Source organism: Haemaphysalis longicornis, unplaced genomic scaffold (assembly GCF_048455015.1).
Source record: "Haemaphysalis longicornis isolate Haplotype H1 unplaced genomic scaffold, Haemaphysalis longicornis Haplotype H1 scaffold_1, whole genome shotgun sequence".
NCBI classification, from domain to species: domain Eukaryota; kingdom Metazoa; phylum Arthropoda; class Arachnida; order Ixodida; family Ixodidae; genus Haemaphysalis; species Haemaphysalis longicornis.
Genome location: NW_027526203.1, coordinates 456,266,994 through 456,293,331, shown reverse-complemented (window position 1 = coordinate 456,293,331; position 26,338 = coordinate 456,266,994). Strand labels below are relative to the sequence as shown.

Below are 26,338 nucleotides of genomic sequence, written 5' to 3'. Positions count from 1 at the left end.
CTGCAATCAAAATAAGGAACTGATTGCTTTTATACAGCAGTGGAAGGCATGAATACAGAATAAAGGTTCAGAGAAGATGCAAGATGTTTTTATAGACAGCGAGGCGAATCATATGACAGTATGCTAAAGTACGTTTCTCTAGTCACGAGTATAAGCTGGCGTTGACTTGAAGAACACACGCCAAGGGCTCGCCAACTTGCGTCAGATGGCAATGACATGAGCCCTCAGCGATCAGAGGCCTGCTAAGGTTATTTTGAAGTCAAATTTTCCCGCTAATGCCACCAAAATGACGTCACTTTCTGACCGGATCTTGCGTCACATCCTGTTTACTTTTTGTTCCGCCGGAAGTGTTCCCTCCTCACACAGATGGCGCTAAGCCCCATGAGCAGCAAAAGCGCCGCCATTTTCTGAACGTATGGGCTTCTATGGAAGTTTCGCTACCAGTTATATTTACCTTGGTATCTAGCCACTGTAGTCACGCGGCGTCATGCACCCAAACATAAGCTTCGAAAAAATACCCGCTTGTCCCTCGATTCAGCCTTCCGGCCAACAGTTGAGCGGATACTTGAACAAGAGGTTTATATAGACAGAACCGTTCAAAACTGCTATAACCGCTGGCGCTGGTCATACATGTCCCCATTATTTAGCACAAAGAAAACTGCAGGTACATTTTAGGCAAAATATATCTACTTAAGCCCCAGTCCCCGCGTTCATTTAGTTATAAATGCTGATTCGGTTGGTATTTACGATATCAAGCGAAAAGAAGTGAAGGCGTAAGAAAAAAACGACTCCTTCAAAATGCCGCAGAAAGGCTCCAGCCCGTGCAAGATGAAAGCACGAACAAAAAAATGGTTGATTCCTTTGTCATAAGAATCCGTAAAACACGAAAGTGAAATGTGCAGCGAAATCTGCACCTGAGCATGATTTGCGGGTCGGCGGCTGTCTTGTGGGTGTGCTTGGTGAGCGACGTGCTGCTGGCGGGTCACTTCTGCAAAGCGACTGGCGTAATTTCCGTGATGGAAATGAAGGCAGTGAAATGTTAGCGTATCCCGGCATAAAACACTCTCGTGTTAAAATATAAAACCCGAAAAACAACAACCCTAACTCTTACGTACCCTAACAACCCTAACAACCCTGATGTACTCTTTAGTACTAAAGGTTGCTTCCCCGCAAGAATACCCTGTGTGCAGGGGTGCACCCTTTACAGGCCGCTTGCTTCGTTGTACTGGTGTCGCTTCCGTGACGGATATGACGTAAGTGAAATCTTCGTGAATCCCGGAATAAAACACTTTTTTTGTTAAAAGACCAGAACTCACGCTCCTGCTGTTCCAGGCCGAAGAAGAAACCAACGATAAAGAAAAGGATCCCACCTCTTTCAGGGGGAAGCGCACGATCGCTGCGAAGGCGGGAAAATTGTAACGCAATAAAGCTTGACTTTGGGCTAGTTGGGTATGCATGACACCTTGAAAAACAGCGCAAAAACACGGACGTAGAGAGGTTACACAGACACGAGCGCTGATGACAGCGCTCGTGTCTGTGTAACCTCTCTACGTCCGTGTTTTTGCGCTGTTTTTCAAGGTGTCGGGAAAATTGGATTGCACTGAACAAACCTCTCGAATTCATCAAGAGAGGAGTAAGACACGGAGAGGAAGAGCGTGGGGGGTGGTAGCAAAGAGCGGAGAACGGCGCCACAAACGCTCTGGGAAATCATTGATCCGCACTTGACAGCTTTCACGTTGAGGGGAACTGCTTTAACTTTCTAAATAACAGTCGTTATCAGACGACATCGAAAGCTTTACACAGGTCGAAGTAAATGGCATCCAGTTGTCCTCTCCCCTGCACGGCTCCTGAAGCATGCAGCATAAAATTCCCAAAATTGGTGGTGGTAGATTGCCCAGTGAGAAAGCTGTGCTGCTCAGATACTAATGTGGGTTTTATACTGTGTGTGAGCAACATATGCAGTACGGACTCAAAAAGCTTAGAAGCAGCGCACAGAATATAAACTGGTCGATAGTTTGTGGGGCCTAATTTTGAGCCCGGCTTAAAAAAAGGCCGCGTATCTGCTTACTTCGCTGCAAGCGTTGTCGAAAGACGATAGTCTTGTGCCGCCGCTGCGACGTAAATGACCCTTCTCTCCGCCGCCCGCCTGTCACGCTGTTCCTCTCCCGTCTCGCTCCGCCCACGATAAACATGGGGGAGGTTTGCTTCAGTCAATTCAATTTTCCCGCGTTACACTGCTCGCGTGCAATCTACTGGACCTTCGTTACTGTGGGACCTCTAGTAATGCCGACACCAGACACAAGCCACGGGCGCGAGCGCTTTTTGTAATTGGGGTCAAACCGTTATTTTCAACGGGTATTGTTTATTTCCTATCGCCAAAAGCAAACGGCCATGTTCATTTCATTGAAAGAGTTCTGCAAATAACACATGTATTACTGTTTTCACTCAAATATGGCTAATGTTTTCGTTTTCCTGAAGAATGTTGACAAGTATCAACTATGGTTCAGATTTTAGTGGTTTGGAAAAGTTTTGCCTATATAAACCACTCGTTCAAGTATTCGTTCAACTTTTGGCTGTATATATAAGGCTTAATCGAGGGACGGACGGACGGACGGACAGACAGACAGACAGACAGACAGACAGACAGACAGACAGACAGACAGACCAAAATTTTTAGGTTTAAGTGGCCCAAGAAAGGCTATCGTCTTTAAGAGAGGAACAACACACGCTCTCTTGCAACGAGCGGGGAACTTGCCGGTGTCGGGGGAAGTTTGAAATACATACGTCCAGACCGGCAAAATGACATTACCAACACGGCTTCAGTACTTCAGAAGGAAATAATCAATCAATCAATCAATCAATCAATCAATCAATCAATCAATCAATCAATCAATCAATCAATCAATCAATCAATCAATCAATCAATCAATCAATCAATCAATCATGTTTATTTATCGTGCCCAGGAACAGCCATGAGGCTTTAGTGATACGCGTGGTACGCGTATTGATGCAGATACAAAAGAGAGCGAGGCTGACAAAAGCACGCAAGGATAAGACACTGCAAAAAACAAATTAAAGGATAGGACTTATACGCAACTACAAAAAAGGTTGATTCACGGATAAACATAAACGGAGAGCTCTACAAACAAGATTTCTCGAAAAGAAGCGCATGAACGTAGTCTCAAAAATGTTACTCAATAAAGAGGCAGATGGAAAGTAATAGTGAGCAATAAAAGTGAGATGAGCAGCTATAGTGGCAGACCAAGTAAGTATCTTTGGAGTTTTGAGGTGCCTCGGACAACTTGTTCTCGTTGCCGGGGCACTTGTACACGGGATGAGTGTAGGTGATAGGAAGGATGTAGTCAACATTACGTAACGGTTACGGCAACGCCATACACAACCCACAAAATCCAGAACCACATACTGGCAAATGAAAGATGGGGTGCTTTAAAAAAAAATAACACAACTAGATGCAACATTGCAAATTGTGAAGACAAAAAAAAAACACGATAGTTAACGCTATGTCTTGTTACGTACTTACGAACAAAAACTGAAAATAAGTGATTAAACATGTTCAGTGTATCAGAGTGATCATTGTACAAACACTGAACCCTCTGAACATGATTTTTACTGTTTCCCACGGGCAGCTAGAAATGGTCTAGATGCCCTTGTGCACTTTTGAGGAACCCCTAAGCTTACGGTGCCCAGAAGCTTCACCTAACAATTATTTTTTTGTTGCTCACGCGTACCATGAAACGCGGAGTCCTAGTGGTTTTGCCTTAAAGATCGAGTCTTCGCTGGGACTCGTGCAATGCAATAATGACGATTTGTACCACGTGATTTCAAAGTGAATATAACATTTTTTTAGTAAAATCATACGTCGGGCTCCCTTATTTGCCAAATGTACTCACTTGGATGCAACGATTGGTCATTCAGGTCCATTGTGGCAAAACAGTCGGGTTGTCGGCGTCTCCTGTCGTCGTCGTCGTCTCACGTAGTCACGTAACTCAAATACCGGGACACCGGGACAGTCGTTTTCCAGCGCCTCGCGCTAGAACGTGCTTTCTCCGTGGGTAAAAACGCTTACTAAAACAACACATTGGAACATTCGTTTTCCGACGCCTCGCGCTAGAATGCTTTGTGCTTCAAAGACTGACACGAAAATTTTATGTTCCACTTTCATTGCTTTTATCGATGCTTAATGGCCTGGCGAACCTGAAACAGCACTTCAAATACTTCAGCGCGCGATAGTTAATTACACTGAACGGCCTGAAAATCGTTTGTTTCAAATTCCCGCGCTTTCATCCCGAACGGCGCATATGACAGAATCCCTGACTGACCTCACCGATTTGTGCGGACGTCACCGGTGCCCGCTTGAGAGGGTGTTGCGCCCGCTCGCCGCTCGTGGGCCGCGCGCGTGAAGTGACGTCACGAGTTTTTCACGAGCGCTGTCCAGTAGCGGTCCAGAGATTGGTTTTAGGGGGGGCGAATTTTTTTTTTTTTTTTTTTTTGAGGGGGGGGGCGATTTGATTTTTTTTTTTTTTTTTTTTTTGTGGGGGCGAATAAAAATCGCTTCTCTCCTTGCGCCAGTTCTGCGGAGGAGGTGACAACAATGCCGGCGTGTGCACGTATGTGGTGTAACCCGCTTGCGCACAAATCACTTAGCGACACAGTGGTTTTTGACTCCCCGTAGGCGGTGCAACGGCTGACTCGAGCCCGTATATTTCTGACGGTCGCAACACGATTGCGACCTCGCACAAGTGGGATTTAACCTCGCGCAAGTGGAATGCTTCGAAAAAAAAAATAAGAAGCTGAGGACCTCTTTGGGGGGGGGGCGATCCCCCCCCCCTTGGGAACGCCACTGGCGCTGTCGCGTCACTTCTTTTTCCTCTCCTGGAGTGATGTCACGCTGATGTCCATTTGCTGAGTGCCGCTCCGCGCGCTGCTCCGTCGGCGCGATGAATGAGATCCAATTGAACTATGTTCTTCGCGTCGCAGGCCGCTCATATTTCAGCCAGGGTATCCTGTTGAGTGAAGGAAGCGAACTGTGCAATAATATTAATGCCGAAAATTGGTGTCAGTGCTCCTTTAAGACGTTTACAGCAAAGCTGTATACCTCTACCCCCCAACGGTTTCATCTCTTTGGAAAAACGCATATGAGCCAAGAATACACTTATACACTGCATTATTCGCCCCTCCCCAAGTTTCAGGTTAGTGGAGATGGCCTGGGATCTTTTTTTATATATTGTATTGTAGCGCACTTTTTCCGATACTCCGTGACGATCCACGTTCTTAGTTACTTTTTCAAAGTTTCCGGCCCAACGTCAGGCCGGTGCATACCCGTGTCTTCTTTCACCCCCCCCCCCCCCCCTTCCCTCCCTCTGCACCGCAAGCGCAGTTCTACTGGTCCATTAGCAGCGACGACTCCGTTGCTATGTAGCCACGTGACGCGTACCGTAAGCCAATGAAGACGTCAGGCCGGCACACACCCGCGTTTTCAGCCGATTAGGACGCCAAGACACCGCACACGCGGGTTCGAAACCAACGGGATTTTTTTTGCCGCTACACCGTCTTTCTTGCTGTTGTATCCGCCAAATGTGAGTTCGAAACAACAACCAAAAAACGTTACGCCGTCAGATGAAGCATGACAATTTTGTACAAACAAATTAGCGGGAGCGGGATGGTGCAGAGGCTTTTAGTTTATTGCAAGATCTGGGGCAGGCTCCTTATCGAGATTTAGATAACTATCACATTATACTATAGCGTGTTAGAGCAGAGCATAAAGACGGCAATTTGTGCCGTCATGGGCACATTGACGTCTACTTGTTTTCTGCTTTAGCCCGTGCTGCCTGTCAGCGTTGAAAACAAAAATGCAAGAGCACGCCTAAAGGCACAACAAGGAGCGAAGTTTCTCCCAATGACGGACGATACTTGATGCCCCACTTTGCCGCTCCTTGGCGCATATTGAGGCATCCCCTTTCCGGCCGTTCCCCCCGTTCCGGCCCTCTCCTCAAAGTGTCCCGTGCGTTTTTAGCAGCCTGACGGCGGCCTTGATGCTGCGATTTCGGCGGCATTGCGTAAGGATCGCTCGGCCCGCCTTGTCAGTTTCCCAGCTCTTCTGCCTGCCTGGCGCGACAGGCAGAAGTGGACTGGCGGCGGTGATGACGGCGCGCCTGGCGCTCGTGTTTGCACAGCCCATGTGCACAATGGCATGACAGTGGCGCAAACGGCGTCCCGTATAGAGTTGCCGACCACTCCCACGCCTGCCTGGCGTCTGGGTGTCGCTCCGTACTACTTTTCCTGCCGGAAAGTCTCCCCCTTGCGTCCCGCGAGTCTCCTCTCGCACTCGGTCCTCTCCTTTTCGCGTATGGACGGGACCGCTCCCTCCTGCGCAGCGCCTAACTCGCCGGCTCCGAGGTGGCGTGGTTTCGCGGGAGACCGCCAGGGGGAAAGAAGGCGCTGCGCGCTTAGGGAAGCAGCTGGGAAAGCAAGGGAGGTGCGCCGTGGGGAAAGCGGGGAAACATGGAGAGGAAGAGGGGCGGCTGCCGCGTGGTCCCTGCTGCTTCGCCGCCGGCAGAGGGGGCGTTTTTTTGGGATCGCCTCCGAGCGCCGGCTCCCAGTGCTATGCCTGCCGCGGTCCGGCCCGCTCGCTTGGTTCGGTCCCGCGCCGTCGTCGCAGCTCCGCCGTAGCCGATGCTGCCTCGGGTGAGTGCCTCCACGCCGCGGGCTGCGCGCGCTCGACCTTGCTGCCACTGCCTGGATGCACTTTTTTTGGCAGCGCTTCTGTCTCTTTTTTGCCTGCATACTAGCACGAAAGCATTCTCCAAATGGAATGTCTCCAGGAACAGTACAAAACTTTTCGTACTTAGCTGCCTCCCCTCCCCCATCGTCTATGGGATCTCTAAAGGAGCAAAACATCGGTCTCGCGCGCTAGGAATCGCGTTGCATGCAAAGAGTGCCTTTTTTTGTTCTCCCGCGCCCAAGCGACGTGCAGCGCATGGTGACGGGAAGGGCATCCCATGGCTGCGGTCCACTCCCCCTTCCTTCCCAGCTCTTCGAGATCGGCCACGCGCTTCTTGTTCTCACCGCCGCGGCGGAGAACAGCTGGCGCCTGTCCTCTCGTGCTGCCAGCGCAGACCTGTGAAACCTCCCGCGCCCTAGGCTTGTCTTTGTCGTGTCGGGGGCGGCAACGCACCTTCTTTGTCCCTACTTTCGTTTTTTTTTTTTTTTTTTTTTTTTGCTTCCTGAGGCCAGCGCCCGACATGTCTCTCGATTCTCGGGAGCATGCTGAGCGCGGAATGCAATATTCAGGGCGCTGCTCGTCGCCTACGAAACGAGCCAAGAGTAGTTGTAGGCAATAATATTTTCTTCTTGTTCCTTGTGGCACTTGCAAAACAAAGTAGCGCGGTCGCTCAGACACCAAAAAAAAAAAATCCATAGAAATCTTTTCGAAAGAAAAGAATTAATAGGTTTTAGAAAAAGCACTCCCAAAACTTCGGGTCAGACAAGGTGCTTTGTTTCGCAAAACAAACTGTCACACGCCGCGCCTGTCTACGAGCGTTAGAGAACGCGTGCCCTGTTTCCTCCTGACAGCAGGTTTAGCTACCAGATGCATTGTTTTTCAGAAGCGTACGATGAGGATGCTAGAAGTAGCGGCTATGAATTCACGGTGACAAGTGATTATACGGTTACAAAGGAAAAGGCGACACAAGTAAAGTTACATTTCTGCTGGTATCGCAGATCGTGAACGTGCGTTAACAGACGAGAACATTGGTTGTTGTCGGCCATATAAGTCGGCCATCCGCAAGGTAATACACCGCAATAAATATATCCAAAGTGATTTCGTCTTTAACAAAGTAACACAAAAAAGCACGCAGTATAAGGTAGAGGCACAATGCCAACATTGTAAAGATAAAAGATACGCATGGCCTTGCTACCCCCTTCATGTCACAGAGCACCTCACAGAGTTCGCTACTTCGTTGTTGCCGTATTGCAGTTTAACTGGTACAAGCGTTACATTTCCAACTTCTGTTTCACGTGCCGGAGATACAGCAGAACAAGCCTGACGCCCACCGTGGTGGCAGCTACGGATTCATTTAGACCCCCGGAAGTATTCAACGTGCACCGAAACGTTGCACATGGTCCTTTTTTTCTTCCCTGTTTTGCTTCGAAGTACAGTAGCTCCTGTGGGGAATTCAAACCGTAGTGTTATGCGCTCCAGCGGCACACTTTAATCACTGTGCTACTAAGGCGGCTATTTAAGCAAAGCCTGCAGTTAATTGTAAAACAGGAATAATTGCCGCTCAAGGATTTGTTATTGTTTTACTTGAACTCTGATTCGAAGGTTCATGGTAAAAGCACTCTCTGTATGCACTGTCGTATCACCGACTCGCAGTGGTAGTCTTGGTACAAACATGAAGATTCGCTTTGCGGATAGCATATAAAGATTTTTGTTCGCGTGAGCACGCTAGTTCATGAATGCAGACGCTTACTTTACTCTTCATGACTTGCAATTTCTGAAAATTCGCCATTAAAGGGTAGCATGCATTTGAAATTGCCAGGGGTGGGGGGTCTGAAACAGCGCGAGTTTTTTGCCGTCAGCTTCCCACATGAGCAAAATTAGCTACCTCAAAAATGTACCGGCATTCGCTCAAGACACCTCTGTGTTTTGATTAGCACCGAATCAGCAAGTACAGTCCAATTACAACGTTTCAATCATACGCATCCTGTTACCGTGACGTGCAGGCTGGGAGTTTTTCGCGTAAGTTTTGTCATAATATATATGAATTCGCTGCGTCTTCCTTGTGGGGCTCAGTCTAACGGTAATTCCTTGTTACAAGTCCATCTCGTAGAAGAACCCTTTTTCAACCTTTGTTCATGAAAACCAGGAAAAGTTCCATCAATGCACTTGCAGAAAATTTGGATTTGCAGCAAGCTTCCACTTGCTAGTGATGTTCCGTGAATAATCTGATCCGAAATATCCCCAAAATTCGCGTCGCTATCAGACAGCGGCTGGCGCTGTTGCTCGCATTGTTCGAACAACCAAAGATTCTGCTTTTATTTCTTTATTATCCTGTCTTGCTTGTAACACCAAATTCATTTTCCTAGGTTTATCGCCAGCGCATGATATATTCAATAATTCTTGTCGCCACAAAACGCCGTCGCTATGCGTAGGCAAACATTATTCCGATCAAGCCTGCAGAGTGCACGTAAGGCCGTAGTACAAAGAAGTTCATAACAGGCGTCATAGTGCATCAGGCGGGAAATTGAAATGACGTATCTCGGGTAATTAATGGTGTCGTAAAAATGAGGGTGGATTCCAGATTTCCGCAATCACCCTTCTTTGGCAACGTTATAAAGGAGTAGCCAACCAGGCTTTTTCCGCTGAGATACCTGTGGTCGTCCCATCCTCGCAATGTTTGTTCTAGAAGGCCGTTGTAGTCTGCTCGGGTGCCGACATTGTTCTCGAGTACGGTAGCAATTCGCAGAGCTTCCCGGGCTGTGTGCACATGATGTCACCAAAAAAAGACGAGGAAAGGCGGTACTAAAATAAACAAAAGAGTTTATTCACGCGGAACGCCCCCAACCATTCACGAAATTTCTTTATCTTCAGTGCCTGTTCGTAAATATATCTCCCTCTCTTTCTGTCAGCGTTTTTCTTCACATTTCGTGCAAGCAAGCTGAAGAACTCATCGGCGCCAGTCACCAGTCACAGCTAAGCGCTCGGTGGAGACGTTAAGTACAGGCAAGGGCAGCTGGTATTTGAAAGCAAACTCCTGACTCGCCGTAAATACTAAGGCAACAATTATATGCGTCTAGAGCTCGTTGCCTAAAAATTAACTTGCACCTTACACACACACACGCACGCACACACGCACGCACGCACAGGTGCACGTACACACACACACGTACACACACACACATACACACACACACACACATACACGCGCGCGCGCGCGCGCACGCATACGTACACGCCCGCACACACACGCGGGAACAGATATACACGAGTAAATCATAAACTTATTCAATAATAAATCAAACGGAAAAACGTGCTACAATACTAAAAATTTTCGAGTCGGCTTTGCCACTACGCACTTGAATTTCCTGTCGCAGCGGTCAAAGGATAAATCTGATGAATAACGAGGCCAGGCATATGATTAGTCAAAAAAATGTAACCTTCGCTGCACCATCACGCGGCGCTGAATTTTATAGTGGCGAAGTCAGAGCGCACACCGTGTTTGTAGGACGAAGTTGCGCCTAGTCGCTTGTTCTTCTTCCCGTCTTGATCGCAGGAGTGGTCATTTCCTGACTGTGCTTCGTCTAGGCAGACCTATTTTTACCATGTGAAATGTGCACAGGGTAAGCGCAGACTTTTATGCGTGCATCACAAACAGATAACATTTATTACAGCACAAATGAAAGCAAAAAGAAACGCCGACGAGGCGAGAAAGATTACACAGAAAAATTGTATAATTATTAAAGGGAGGAAAACGTTGCATACTTTTCACCCTGAGTGCGCGAGTAAATTCCAGCGACGCCAGGAACATGCCGTTTGCGCGATGCGGGTGAAGTGACCAGGCTGCCGCTAATTCATGACCGTCAGCAAACAATAGAATGTATATTACATGATTCGGGAAACATAACGGTTTATTCGTTCTGATACGAGTCACTTTGTGACCCAGTGACCTTGCACTGTCCTTCCGGTGGCCTTAAAGTGGCCTCTGTTTGCGCAACACCACGGGGCCGCGTATAGGAGGGGTCATATCGCTCACGAATGCCTGGACAGGAAACTACATGTCAGATTATTACTCCCGCCAGATGACACTGTTGCGCTTTTTATATAGTTTGCTTTCGCTACAAAGCTGACTTGGCGGCACCGCGTTTTCCACGCGTCTCAAATAACTTTTTTCTAGCAGTATTGCATTGTCGTGCGTATGACCGTAACGGTAATCATAATGAATGTCCCGCATAGGCGAAGATGGTGGCGACAATGACTTTTTTCCACTTCTAACTTATTGGCGTCGAAGAAGGCGGTGGCGGCAAAAAGTATTATCGTTGACATTTGGGGTCGAGAAACCGCGCAAGAGGACAGAGATGACGGCAGCAACGGGAATTATCTTTTGGTCCAACAAGGAGCCCAGGATAGGCCGGGAGGGTCATACTAACATCTTGAGCTTTGTAACGCATGAAAACGTGGTATCATTAACGGTTAGAGGGTGACCGCAGGAGGGCCTGATGTGTAGGAGAGGCCGGTTTACGAAAACGCCTACCAGCATGTTCCCCGGTTTAATCGGGGTAGTAGCGCCACACGAGTGTTTCAGGCAGGCGCATGTCGTTCAGTCGGTGTGGTGAACGGTTCGGGATAGTTCCCTTTCTTGAGAGAAACATATTTCTGCGAAAATGACCTTTAGGTTGTGGCCGGGTTGTCTGGTGTTGTATAAACCGTTTAATACGCGTACTGTGTATGCGAACGCGGAGTCAAACTAATTCCGTGTTTTGCATCTAGAGCGCATCGGATTCTTCCCGGCGTAAAAAGGAGGTACCCGCGAACAATAGATGCAAAGTTCGGCCTTGTTATTCCCTGATGACATTGTATTAACTACAAAAAAGCTGACGACGTAAGAAAACTTCATTTTGATATTAGTTTGTTCCTCAGTGAACACGCAAGAACTACGCGGTGCACTTTGCAAGACCGCATTTAGGGCTGCAACAAGAAAGTAGGTGATCGAATGGATGAGAAGGTCATTAGGCTGTACTTGAAATTCGCTCGAAACGAGATGGCCTACTTAAATTCCTTTTTTTTAATGGAACAGCACGATTGCTCCAACAGTTGCGGTCCTATAGCGAGCCCCCCGTGTTCATTTAACAACGTTCGCCACACAAACAGGAGCATGGCGTCGAACGAGAACAGCGCTTCGTACGGACCGCCGTAAATTACTTTCCGGAGTTATGATTGCTCTAGGCATCTTCTAAGGTAGATGCCATATGCATAATGCCTGCCGCGTAGCGTGTGCGCGCCTGCGTTGCCTGTGCATTCTTAGCATATCGCTTCATTTTAAAAAGCGGATACGCCTCTCATCTCCGGAGAGTTATCGTGTGGGCAAACGCTCGCGACTGTAGCTGTTCCTTTATAAGCATATGTATGTGGCAGAGCATCGTTTAAAGGGGGCGCGTAGAAAACTAATCTTGGGACTTCGTAAACAGGCGTTGTCGAAGAAGCACACGTATTTCCTGTCGTATCAGAGAGAAATTCGCGGAATAATTTGAATATCTCTTGACGAGGTGTTGATGGATTACGAAAAAAAGTGTTTGATTTTTTTAGAATCCGCTGCAGTCATGGAAGCACTAAGAGGCCAGAGAATGGAGGAGACCTAAAAAGGGCTCCTGGGGGACGTATACGAGTACAATGGAGGTACGGGCGCGATAATCCTCCATGAAGCAAGTGGGAAGTTTTCTTTTAGGAAGGGAGCCAGGCAAGAAGGCACCACCTAACAGGAGTTATCAATGCGAAAGCATTGTACGCCCCATGAACAAAAAAAGGGGGCGTTGCGAGCAGCGGTGCCCCCAAAATTCCGCGTTCCGCGCGGCGCCGCAACATGGTTTTCAGAAGGGGGCCAAGAGGAGAAATAAAGGACACCACGAGCGCGCACCCATCCGGACTCCGTGGCGCTCCAGGAGAAGCCGTGAGTCTGCCTGGTAATATTCGTCGGAGCTGTCCGAGTGAGTCGCGGGCGTCTCGAAATAAAATGCTTCGATGTCGGGTGTACCGCCAATTTCTGCTTCGGCTATGGCAGTCGACCACGCAAGTACGCCAACAAGGCCGAGGCACAGGAGGAGTGCAATGCCAGCCGATGCCGTAATTCTTTCGCATTCAAACTACCTAAACAGACTTAAATGTCCCGAAGATGTTTTACAATGTCTAGAGAGAGTAGGAAAAGTATTTCACGAAACCGGAAGAGGTCAGCCGTATCTATAGGGGTTGTTTAGGAAGTTTGATTACGGGAAATCAGGGATGCGCGTAAACCCAGAATATTTTTAGTCAGTTGAGAAGCCAGCTCGACATCGTCTTGTTCAGTGAATTGGGAGAAAATTCGAACAATGCTTCATAAACGGTACTCAGAAACCCTAGTCGGCGGCGTAAAGGTAAATAAAAAGAAAGACGTTAAATGTAAATCCTCCTATTCAGCACAGGGAGTCATATACTAGAACAATTTAATGAATATACTATTGTTAACGAGCTGCCAGTGCTAATCCAAACCACGAGGAGGAAATAAAGCTGAGAATGGGCTGGGACACATTCAACAACCATTCCCAAGTTAGGACTGTAGGTAACCCCTGTCGCGTAAACGACGCGTGCATCCGGTGATCACTTGTGGGCCGGAAACGTGCGCTCAGCCCAACGAGCCGTGCAAAGAAGACTGATAGGAGTAACGCCTAGGATTACGGAGCAAACTTGGGGCGAAGACTTCCTAGGTCGTATTAAGTGTAATAAATGCGGTTGGGCAGGCCATGTAATGTGGAGGACGGACAACCTGTGAGCCCCAGCGGGGTGGTGAAGGGACCCAGAGGCTCAACTAGTGTTGGGGGAAGATACGCACAGGGACGAGATAACGAAATGCTGGGCTAGGAATAGACTCAAGCACCGCGATATAGGGGCAGCTGGAAGTCTAAGGCCTTCCTCGCCCAGTGGACGTAAGCAAGGCGCAGATGCGGACGACGATGATGAAGCGGTTCTATCACCAAAGGTGATACCATTCACTGCCTCTGACTTTTCGTGGACTCGCGGCCTAGTAACAGCTGCGTTGTCGCTTATGATGGGCTTACACTCAACCTGCTGACCGTGTCACTTACTTTATGGGAACAACTGTCTGCTGTAGCTGTCGTGCTTTCTTTTGTTGCTATATCGGCTAAGCTTCGGCTAGTAGAATGTGTGCCCTCTATAAAGACGCGGAAAGCACGGGAGAGAAACTGAAAGTTCAAGCGGAAACAATTTTATTGTATTAACAGCAGAGCTGTTAAAGCTTTTACTACCACCGTGGAGCGTTACCACAAAACTCCGCCCAGCCGAGCGAACGTGAGCGTGCGCCTCGTGAGGAGCGCCCGAAGTCGGCAAGATTCACCTTTGAGAGCCCTCTGCGCAGCGTTCGGGGCGGGATCGCTCGAGTGCTGTTCCCCTCGCCAGTTCACGTACGTTCACGCCTGAAGTGGGGAGCACAGACGCCGAGTTCGCGCTGCAGACGCCGAGTTCGCAAAGCTGGTTGCTGTGGGCTATAGCGCGTGTTAACGCGGTCCACTTTGGGAGAGATGTGAAAGCCTGCGGACAAAACGATCCGGTTCTGCCAATCAGAAAGAACATTCAGCGGCAAGTTCAGAAATCCATGTGAAGTGCATCAGCTCGGTCTCCGACATAAGGAGGAAGGCCGCCAGTTCTGCTGTATCCACAGCCTCTGGTCCCAGCTGCGCAAATTTCTTGCTCTCGTATTATAAACACTACTCGAAAACTTCCAACGCAAAGTTAGAAATAAAATTTACGATTTATATATATATATATATATATATATATATATATATATATATATATATATATATATGCATACATACACGCACAGTACAATCTTGATAAACGGCAACGGCTTCAACAGAACTTCAGTCTGTAAGTTGGTTGGTTTTTTCAGATAAAGTAAAAAAATCTTTCGATAATCGGAACTAAAATTTCCGCCTCACCGTCTAAAGGGAACCGAAAAGCTAACTTCTGGTCAAACCCATGGTCAATAGCATCAGCTTTTTCCGGTTCCGGCTGGTTGGTTTATGTTTTCTTTTTTTAGCCTCGTCTCGTTATTAGCCGTGTTAGCGCGACGAACGCAACCTCACAGTTCTTGTTCTAGTCGTTCGGTCTTGATTCAAGTCGCCGAGGTTACAGGGCTTAGCTCCTGCCGCCTCGTTCGTGCCATCATGGTGCTATTCGTGGTTCATTGCCGCGTCGCAGTCTTCTAAATTCGGTAGCTCGTAATCACTCGCGAAGTCGAGGCCTGAGGCGTGCACACCATGCACTTACGTTAGAAAAGAAAGGTAATCGTTCTTGACTTTGAAAGCGGCTCTTTGATGCATTTTTATGCATTTTTTTAGGGCACAGTAACTAATTGTTCCCAAATAAACTTCGTCAATGTCGTGCCTAAAACAATTGAAGTCAGCTACATTTTCCTTCCAGTGCACAGAGTTCCATGAAATTCCCTTAAGAACGTGTACGCACATACATTTGCACTTTTAGATACGACTGCATCTCATTCACTCGCCTTGTCCCTCCATACGGCGTCGTTGTCCGTCCACACCCCTCCCCGTTCTCCTCGCCGCGCGAACTCTCTCTCGCGAGGGGCATTGGATTGGATTAGATTGGATTGGCTTGGCTTGGCTTGGCTTGGCTTGGCTTGATTTGGATTGGATTTGGATTAAAGTGGATTGTGTTGGATTGTGTTGCGTCATAGCCGCGCCACGTTGCGTCATAGCCGCGGCAGGGGGTTCACGGCACGTTTCACGCGATGGGAGAATCAACCTAACGGAAACAACAACGGAACCCCCTATGCGTCGCATCTACACAGGGGTTCCCGCGAGGGGAGGTGGGAGTAATCTTTTGTGCATCCCTCTCTGTAAAGAAAAATCCGGTTAAATTGAACTAATTTGTTCGTGCCCTTGAAGTTCCGTGTATCGTGAGTGTACTGTGTATAGTAAAACATCGCTATAACGAAGTTGGTCGGTTGTAAGAGGGGGGGGGGGGGGGGGGTTCTATCACCGGTAAGCTCGAAAAGTGCCAAGACGCTGATGGATCATCGCGGACATCATTGCATTCAGTGGCTATGTATTCGCGCTGAGCGAAGAACGACACTATGCAGTAAACCGTTTGCCTACACGTCGAGAACAACATGCCGCCGGGACTTCCGCTGGCTTCACTTCGCGTCGTCGAATTTGCGGATCTCGTTTAGAGAAAAGGGGGATTTGGGACTCTGGAGCGGCAACTTCCGTCAGGTCGCTTGTCTCACGGCGCGATACATGCAACAATCACTGAATACTTGTTTTCGTGGCATCTGACCACGTAAAGCCCTTCCGGAATGAATTCTGTCTTACAACAAACTTGGTTGAAAACAGCCCCTCACTCGAAAAGTCGTAGAAAACACGATGGTTTTCGGTTACTCCGTGTTTACGTAAGGGGAAAAGGTCAATCTTTGCAGCAGTAGCGTTTGCTTATTCTCAGAAATCTGGACCGCAGTGCTTATTTCTTCTTTTTTATTTCCGCATCTCGCTTTTATTCATCTTCTGGGACTGTCGTACGCAGAACCTATACGCAGAACCTGACCTACGCAGAATTCGAATAAACGAGCTCGAACGACGAAGTGCCAACTTACATGCACAAACTCCGGGATGTCGTTGCGGATCTGTTATATAATGGCATGTTTCATAAGATTAAGCTATAAACATCGTATCGCTTTCACGTATCCAGAAACCCACCGTTATTTCGCATCTCCATGGGGACTATAGAATAAATTTTGTGCGTTAACGACCGCATTTTCCTGTTCGCATCATCTACACCCCTGGTCTCACCTACCCCTACTCATTTTACAACACGCAGAGGTAGACATCGTCTTCGTCGCTCGTGCGGGAGCGAACCGATAAGTGGCGAACGTACACGTGCCCGTCATGTCCTGCGTGTACCTTCTGTCAGATCCATTTCCCCCGTGGAATGGGCAGAATGTGCGCACGGCCGCTAGGCTCTAATGACACCGTCCATCCGCTCCCCCTTCTTGTATATATGCCAAAGCTGTGTATTCACTCACTCTTTGCGGCAGCATTTTCTACGTGTCTGAGACACTGCAGTCGGAGTGTAGCGTAGCTTTGGCGTCACTATGGTTTCGTGCAACCAGATGCTTCTGAACTGTACCTTAAAACGCTTACTTGCGTCCATTTTACGTAGCTGGAATTCATATCAGATCACGTTAATCGTGCAGGTCTACTGCATAGCGTTCGGGCGAATGCACTTCTTCCACGTTTTTGCTTTTTTTTTGCGCCATTTTTGTTGGTGTTCTGCAGCCCTGACCAGAGTAATCTTATGTTCACCCAAAGCTATCTGTGAGCTATACGATAGTGAAATAGATAGGCACGTTTAACAAGCGGGGTCTCTGTGCTTACGAACTGTTTAAGAGAGAAAGAAAACAGTTTGCTCTAGATTTAAAGCAGCAAAAAAAAACATTGTACGTTTTATACAAAATGTTGGGCATGAACCTCATTGCGTTCAAGCACCTTTCCTTTATTAAAAGTAAATATTTCTAATCGTGCAATAAACTCCTCGATAACTAGACTTCCTTGATTGCCAGAACCGGTGCACTGCTAAGCTGGTTCATTTAACCGTTCTAACAATCATAATTGTTTTTTCTGTCAACGCCTGGGGGAGTTTGAAAGTTCACAACAAAAAAAGCGACAAAACAATAGCGATATATATATATATATATATATATATATATATATATATATATATGTATAATTAAATCATTTCCTTTGTACTGTGTACGACTGTGTACGACGTCCTCGATTTGTGTGGGGCGCATTGCGTTTTCAGAGCTACAAAGGAAATGATTTAATTATATATATATATATATATATATATATATATATATATATATATATATATATATATATATATATATATATATATATATATATATATATATAAAGGAAATGATTTAATTATATATATATATATATATATATATATATATATATATATATATATATATATATATATATATATATATATAATTAAATCATTTCCTTTGTAGCTCTGAAAACGCTATGCGCCCCACACAAATCGAGGACGTCGTACACAGTTTTACAGACGATTATCTTTCTTGAGCTACGAACGCAAAAAGTTTGGCCTGTCTGTCTGTCTGTCCCTCGATTCAGCCACGCAGCCGAAACTTAAAAGTACTTTTGAATGAGACGATTATACCGACAAAACAATTTTCAAGATACTAAATTTGATAACACACTTCATACTGCCAACATTGTTCATCGGAAGCAAAACATTAGGAATATTTGAGGGAAAATATTGATGTATGACGGATACTAGCAGTGTTCTTTTCATTATAAATAGACGTGAACGTAATTTTTGCGATAGAAAGCAAAAAAGGCGTTAAAAACAGCATTTAAACCAAAAAATACAACAAAGGGCTCGCGCTGAAGCCTTGGGCTCTTGGCTCACCACAGTGACAAAAGGTCCCAACACATGGCGGGGCAGCAGTGCCAGCGCGGGAAAATTGAATTTAATTTAGCAAACCTTCATTGTGTTTATCGCTGGAGAAAGGGGCACAGCGCGAGAGGTAAGCGGTAAAAAGAGGAGAGGCAGTTCCTCAGCAGGTGCGGCAGAAGGCTATCGTCTTTCGTCGGCATTTTCCGCGAAGTGAGCGGATGTGGGGTCATTTTTTTTTCACTGTCACTCGCTGGTACACTACCCATATCATATCTTCATTTCGATATACTGTAAAGAAGTAGCTGGCAGGAGGATTGGGGGTATGTAACAATCGGTTGTTGTTTTGTTACGTTAAGGCTTCAAGTTGTTTATTAATAAATCCAGTACGCATCCAACCTTCGTCTGGGCGCTTTCACGAATAGAAAGAAGGCACATGACTCACATTGTCTTTGCGTCGCTATTAATCGCTGCCAGCGCCCCGACCTGCGGCAGGAAAATCAAAAAGCTAGTAAAAAGCCTACGAATATCTGTTTACCTGTGCCTCGTTTACTGGCGTAGAGTCGCAGCGCATTTGCAGATGAAGCACATCGGCCAGTCAACCCCGCTATTATACCCCCTCCCCCCTAAATCTTTCCCGATTTCAGCCCCATTTCTTGCATCCCAACGTTCCTCCCTCACAGGTAAGACATCATCGTTCAGACGAGCTTATCACAAAGTAAAACTGGGTGTTTGTGTACGGTATAGAGTGCGCAGGGCCCCTTCCTACTACCGCTCACCGTGTCGGCCCCACCTAAAGTGGCAGGCGTCAAATGTGCTCACGAAGCGCTTTTACGAAGTGCAAAGGACCACGAGAAGCATCATCCGTCGGTCTTCAGCGATACTTATTGGAAGGTCCCTGAATCAGGAAAGCTGGAGTTCAAGGACTCTTGTCAAGGGACCTCGACAATTCAGCCCGACAGCAGACTGCCGGCATATACGGTGGTCGCCATTAACCTCTTTCGCGTGTTTGCTTGGTTTGTCCAACTAATTAGAGAACTTATTTTACATTGACTGAACTGTCGTCATCCTTCTCTCTTTCCGGCTTACCTTGTATGTTCTCTAGAAACATCCGCCAGTTCACCGATAGCAGTTTGTTTGAGAACTGTCGCTGGGCACGCGCGGTGTTTGCTTCGTGCGGGCCTCGGTCACCTCCTTATTTCTCTCTCTCTCCCTCTCCGCTTTTCCTCTCTTGTCGTGCACACACTCTCTCTCTCCTCTCGTCCCTTCTGGTTTGATCGTTGGATGGGCAGATTCGGAGCGGACGCGCTCCATTTATTAGAATCCTGATAGGGGATTAATGGGCTCGGCTTTGGTAATCTTCCGCAATCCGTATGTGTCCTCCGTTTCTCTTGCCGCTTCTCTGCCCTTTTGTCCCCGGTTCGTCTAGGAACGCTTTTTATATTTCTACTACTTGCCATTCTGGCTTCCTTTAGGCCTACCTTTTACTTCTTTTTTATTGAAATTCTCCGCCTGAAAGCGTAATACCACCGCTATCGGTTTCGCTTCTTTCTCGTCTTATTTCTCTCTTTATTTCACCGCCCGCTTTTCACCATCCAGCCGACTCACCTTGATTAAATGTAATTAAGTGCGCTGGCCCTACAGGAAAAGCCTAGAGATATGAATATCCTTTACGTCGTTTTCAAAACAAAGTCACTCCACAGTAAAAGGGACTCGATGGCGAACAATACCGCCGCTGTAAATCACGTAGGTAACCCCCTTTACTCTCAATCGAGCCACATACAACAAGGGAATTTTAAAAACAAGACACGCGAAGTTGCTTTAAACACCGACATTCCTAGCAAGCGTTTAAGATTAGTCATTCGCAGCATGGAAAGCAACAAATGGAAGAATCTTAACTTTTACGTCGTTCCGCCATCTGTGAACCAATATGGAATAAACTTAGATAAGGAGTTTACATATTCCTTTGCGAGCAATGCAACAGATCGCGCATTATGAATGTTCATCGCTTTAAAGCTTGAAGCGTTATGTCGCTTGTGAAATAATTCAATACAATTTTTATTTCCAGATCAGACTGGGTGGCTTCCTGGTTAAAAGCTGCATAAGCAGCTTGACGAAGCCCAAGAAACCACTACAAAGCTCAGCGACGAGCATAATCACAAAAATAGAAGTTTCTAAAACATTTTGAAAAATTCACTATACTTCACAAAAAGTACGCAGAAAACAAACGTCAACATGTGAATTCCATTCTCTGAAGGTCATTGGAAACATATTTGCCAAAAGAAATTACGGAAACACAGAAGTAATCAAAACAGTGCTATGGTTCAAATCTGAGAAGTATTGTCGTACTTGTTTGTGTGAAAATTTGGCTATGTTTTGATGTTTATTCATAATCGATGGGAGTTTATAGGTCAACATTTGTTATCTATGACTGGTGCGGAAAGAAGGTCTTTTCCAGTTATCATGACATCGTGTGTTTATATTCGCGCTCTGGTAGTGTAAGCCGGCGAATGAGGTTACAAAATTTCTGATACTAGACGAAGAAAAATAGTGTCTGTATGAGGCGAAACTCATAAATGTACTCTATTTGATTTTTTTATGTATTTCGCATGCATCCTGTGTTTTATGGAGTCGTTCAATATTCGCTATCGATAGAACCTTTTGTTTTTTCTTGGGGCGGAAAATTTTTGTTATGTTAGACTTGTACTGTTGTGCACCAAGCAACAGTAATTTAGCTGGGAGTAAAATAATCCTTAATAAAACTGAAGCTTAACCTTTACCGGAAGTAACAAGTGCGATATGGATGGGGTCTCCCAAACAGCCGACATTTTTTTGCTTAATCTTAGGCGTCCGTCTGCATGTGTGGCATTGTGGGTTGTGTTTCGGCTAATCGTTCCTGCTTTAACGCCGGTGAGGGTGACACAATCTTTCAACCGGGGAGAGGTATGACGCTTGAGGAAGAGCGGCAGTTCTGCTACTCGGTCCTTTACCGCGTTAATGAGAACCTGGATGGATCACACTTCGTGACGTCAGTGAGTGGCGGGTTGCTGGTTGAGGGAAGCCGGCCATAATGATGCGTCGTCGTGTATGCACGGGCGCAGAAATTTTTCATTGTGACCGGATACACATCATACTCCAAAATATACCCCTCAGTACCGTATATACGAGCAACGTAACTTAGATACTTTAGGATCTTTTTGAGGGACAGAACTTTGAAATAGCCTTTATTGCTTGTTACTCTTGGCTGCTGCGGCTCACCCGGAATGCATACCCGCCTGGATGGAATTGTGGTTGAGGGGCTTCGTGACGTATGAAAGTACGTAGAAACATTTTTTTCCCTCTAGAGTAAGGTGTACGTCACATCTTGTGATAAAAATTGGCGAGGGCAGTTTTTCACTCGTTCAAAGTTGGCTGCGCCGCGTTCGGAGGGTGGAATCATGCCCATTAGGATTCTCGGAATTAGAATTAGGTATCTTCTTTTCTCGCGATTTTCTCATTTGGCTCGAAAATGGGTGTTCCCGATATTCTGTCACTAAAATCCGACGCTGGCTGGGACTGCTAGCATTGCGGAGCAACCAGTGCGACCGGTTGCTTCCGCAAGAGCAGAAACTTGCAGCGGCTTCCCTCGCTTACGTTGATCGCTTCATTCAAAGCTGTGCAGGCGACGTAGTCTTTTGGCACTATTAATTGATTGAGAAAACTTTCTCCTGCTTCGCTCTCGCTCTGTGAGAAAAAAACCGGACGCAGAATCGTGTGAATAATTATTGCTGGAACCACTAGCTCGAGCACTACATAACGGTCAACCCAGAGCCCCTGATTTTAGACGTTACTTCACCTACCTCACAGCACAGTCGACTATCAAGACGCCGCCAGCGCCATGGATGCGCGGCGGGGGTGTCGGCAGCAGCTAGTGTGAACATAGCAGTGGTTGGAAAACTGTAGCCATCTTGTGGTGAATGCCTGCAGTTTCCCCCAAGTTGTTTACAAACCTGAATTCGGTCTGTGTACGTGCACCGCCATTGCAGGGACGCGCTGGCTGAGACATTCTTCGTATTACACCATTGTATGCGGTATGTGGGCTAGAGATATCGCTCATGTTTTCACAGTTGGCAGAGTTCAGCCGTCACGTATCGGCAATGACGTCTGTCAAGCTTTGTTGGATAACTCGGCATATATTATGGCGAATTAATCGTTTAGCACAGTTGTTAGGCCGACTAAAAAGGTTTTCGTTAGAGCTCGGAGAAGCAAATATTTCTTGACAACGTTTATCGCAGTACAAGGCGCTACGTTCACACCTTTATGCACTAGTGGTCATAGGCAGGTAGGTGTCAGTTTGTCATTGTAACAGGGGTCACAAAGAAGGAGTAGGACCATAATGTAATTAAGGACAGGCAACTACGAAGTAATACAGCTGGGAATGCACGCTTAAGGAAAGAAAAGTAGTAGCAGCAAATACCTTTATTGGCAAAGGGATGCGCGGTTGCCGAGAGGAGAGAAAAAGAAAAGTAAGAAATTCTGGCAGCTGTTATTACTCTGGCATCAAATAAATGACAGCGACAGGCTGTTTATTTCAGCTGCTGGCCTGCTGTGCAGGCCCGACACTCTTTGTCAGACGTACACTCCCTACGGCGTCTCATAATGCCGTTATTACACGCACGAAATACCGCCTCCGGTGCTGGGAGCCAGAGGAGCCGGCACGCACTTGACGTGGCTGTTCGTGGACGTGCCTTGAGGAGCAGATATACTCGCAAGACGACGCAGTGTTCCTGCAGAGACGTCGGCAACGCAGCGTGTTTCTCCGAGGCATGTGACGGCAACGCCACAACCATCGTGACTCCATGAAATGACCAAAGTCATCGCTCTTTTTGGCCCCAGCATGCTTCAGACAATGCTTTGTACCAAACAGGGCCTAAAACTACACCCGGGCTATGAGGCATGCAGTAGTGGAGGGCTGCAGACTAATTTCAACCACCTGGGGATTTTTAACGCGGGCTGAAATTGCGACACTGGGGTGTTTTTGTTTTTAGCCTCCTTCAGAATAAACAGCGCTGCGGCCGGGATCGAGCCCGCGTCTTTTCACAAAATGGAGCCCATGATACCTTGCGGCTGCAAAATATGGCAGGAGAAACGTATACATATTCCATGCAACATTGATGTTGTCGACCTTCAGATGTTTTTTCAAAAATTTTACTAAGGCTCTGCTGTCATGTAATAGCGTCAGTATTTAGAGTGTGTGTGGGAAGCCAGCTTCTTGTGCCTTGTCTTCTCCGCGGAATCGGCACCCCCTCACCTCCCCCCCCGCCCAAAAAAAAAAAAGAAGAGCGAGGTATCTCTGTACTTTGGACGTGATAAATGACCTCCACATATCTTAGTCTTGTGTGTGCACGTGCAACAGGTAACCCCCCAAAAGAGGCGCACGTCCTTCAAAGCCATGTCGCAAGCCGGAATTATACCGCAGTGCCGGCGGGCTTTTGTCAAGTCGATGTACCGACGTGGTTCTCGCCTCCACGGCCATTAGATGGGACAGCTTACACAATGGGATGCCGTAATCCGTGACGCAATACTCTCTTGCTTTCGTTTACTGCTGCGCTATCGTCCGCACTTGTTACACACACTAGTTAAAGGCCCACCGACGGCTCTCTTTCGCATTAAAAAGAGAAGCCCGTATTTCACAAGCGGCCGGAACAACATGGGCCGCAAGGCAGCGCAAGGCTTTTGATTAGCGCGTACCGCCTGGGATTTGTTACCGTGCGACTAACCTCATGTATTCGGGCGTTTTTGTTTCCCCTCTTTATCGCAAAAACGATCCTAATCACGTCTGTGCGCGACTATTCCCCGACAAGAGAAAAAGCTCGATTTTTCTTCAGTGGGAGACCTTTGAGAGGCTTACGGCGATGTTAGGTAAAAGCCGTTAGCCGTTACATGAGCGCAACCGAGATACCGATGCCGTTGCACTACTTTGTACGCTGGAATCATGGTCCTCAAAAAAGCTGAAACACTTGTAATAGTTCTCGTGTCTTGCAACCATATAATACAAGAGGTTTGTCAGTAAATAACGACCCGCAATCATGTATTGTTTAGAAATGCCTCGGTATACTCGCTCTCTCCCACTTTCGGCTACGAAAAAAGACGGCGGCGCGAAAAATTACTGACTCGCGCTTTAATGCGAATATATTAAAATACATCGTACCATATTTGACCTGTGACAGCTTTGCGAATTTGGTGTCGTGCGTAACAAAAGATAGTGAGCAATCTCAGTGGAAGAACACGTGTGCTGCTTCCGAGGCAATTCCGGTGCCGGCCCAGGGTTGTGGAAAACAGCTGAGGACCAAGTCATCACCCCCAATTAACTAAAATAAATTACAATATGAAGAGCTTTCAGTGCGTGGATTAGTTCAGAAATGTGGCAAATGGTAATTGGAAGTACGAACTTGATTTGCTGTCTTTAATTACAACCGTTCGGTCAGAATTACGACCTCAAAGGTATACCCGCCCGCATTGCCGCTTTTGGTGTTGGCTCTTCACCCCACTAGGGCAAAAAGTCTGCGATTGCATCTTTTTTATTTCTAAAAAAAATTACCTGATGTTCTCTCTTTTCCTCATGCGCTTTAACTTTGACTTCACGGATTATGAGGGTAAAATACAGTTGCGGTGGTTGATGAGCGCGCAAAAGATTCTAGTGCGCAGTACTTTGGCGCCCGCTACTGTAGTTTGACCTTCTCCGCTGGCCTCGTTACCGAGCTGACGAAGGGAGAACCCCTGACAGAAAGAAAACGGAAGAGGAAGGCGTGGCGAAAGTGTGAGGGGAGGCAGTGAGACATACTGGGCGGTGGCGACGCGCTGCGAGGTGACGCCATAGCAGCGCGTGCCGTCGTGCGCTCGACGATGACGCGCTCACTTCCTGAGATTTGCCATTTGCGACAACATGCTCGGCGGCGGCGACGCGCTGCGACATAACGGCACAGTAGCGGACGCCGCCGTGCGTTCGCTCAGCACGCCATCGCTTCCTGAGACGCAGCAGATATGCGCCGCACCCGAGAAGACTGCAGTACGCGCGGCGCACGAATTCGCATTAGGGAGTACAGTAATCGTCAGCTATTTTTTAGATGCGACGCTGAGAGCATCTCTTGTCGGCGGCCCTGTCCTTCCTGCGTGCGTCCGTCGTCGGCGTCCGCACTCTCCTCCGCTCACCCCCTCTCCTCTCTGATAGCGAACACTCTCTCGCGAGGGGCATTGGATTGGATTCAATTGGCTTGGCTTGGCTTGGCTTGGCTTGGATTGGATTATATTTGGATTTGATTGGATTAAAGTGGATTGTGTTGGATTGTGTTGCGTCATAGTCGCGGCAGACGCACTGGCGCCGGCACGTGCCCAGGTGAGAGCGAACACTCTCTCTCAACATCTGCGGGTGCGCGGCCCAGCGCGCTCTCACTCCGCCGGTGGGCGGCGGTGCACGCGGTGCTGCGCATGTGCAGTACTCTCTCTCTCTCTCTCCGTGGTCTCCTCTCCTTCGGGCGCGCTGCGCATATAACCAGTGTGCCGCTCTCCGGCGGCCTTTCTGTCGACGGTTGCTCTCCGCTTGCGCTTGAACCCCCCTCAGCGTCGCATCACACCAGGGTTCCCGCGAGGGAACGTGGGCGTAATTTTTTTTACTTAAATCTAGAAATGCATGGAATTGCTACCGCTTCTCCTAAGCTCTGGCACCAGGGCGGTCAGCAGTGGGCATGAAAATCCTGGCCGTCATGATACATTTACTTTACGCTGACACTAGACATTGAAACCACTGTGATTGAAACGCTATCCATAGGACGCGTGTTAGCGCTGTGGGCACTTTTCCGGCTGCTCCTGAACACCGTGCTTGCACTTGCGTCGTACACTAGTTCAAATGCGCTACCGTTGAAAAGACGCACATCCTTCGCACCAACGAGGTCGCCTTTGTCGGCACCCAAACAGCGAAGAGAACTCTCGCGACAGGCAAGTAGCGAAAGGGAACGTATCTGCCTCTTCGGTTCCCTGCATTTTCTCGTTATAGAAGCAAAATAAGCAAACCGTAGTGCATAAGAGGAGTAAGTGATTACGACACAGCTCAATAAACGAATACCA

At 47.4% G+C, this 26,338-nt stretch overlaps 1 protein-coding gene across 2 annotated transcripts in view; it reads left to right on the top strand.

The window, feature by feature from the left end:
• The window catches only part of Cpx (synaptic transmission protein complexin), a 682,070-nt gene that overhangs the window by 173,615 nt on the left and 482,117 nt on the right, over nt 1–26,338 (top strand). The window contains exon 1 of one of the 2 annotated variants that reach the window (XM_077687872.1): nt 6,584–6,705. The exons of the other annotated variant lie outside the window; for it this stretch is intronic. The gene's annotated coding sequence lies outside the window, so the exon portion shown is untranslated. Of the gene's footprint in view, nt 1–6,583; nt 6,706–26,338 lie in introns of those variants that run through there. 2 annotated transcript variants of the gene reach the window in all.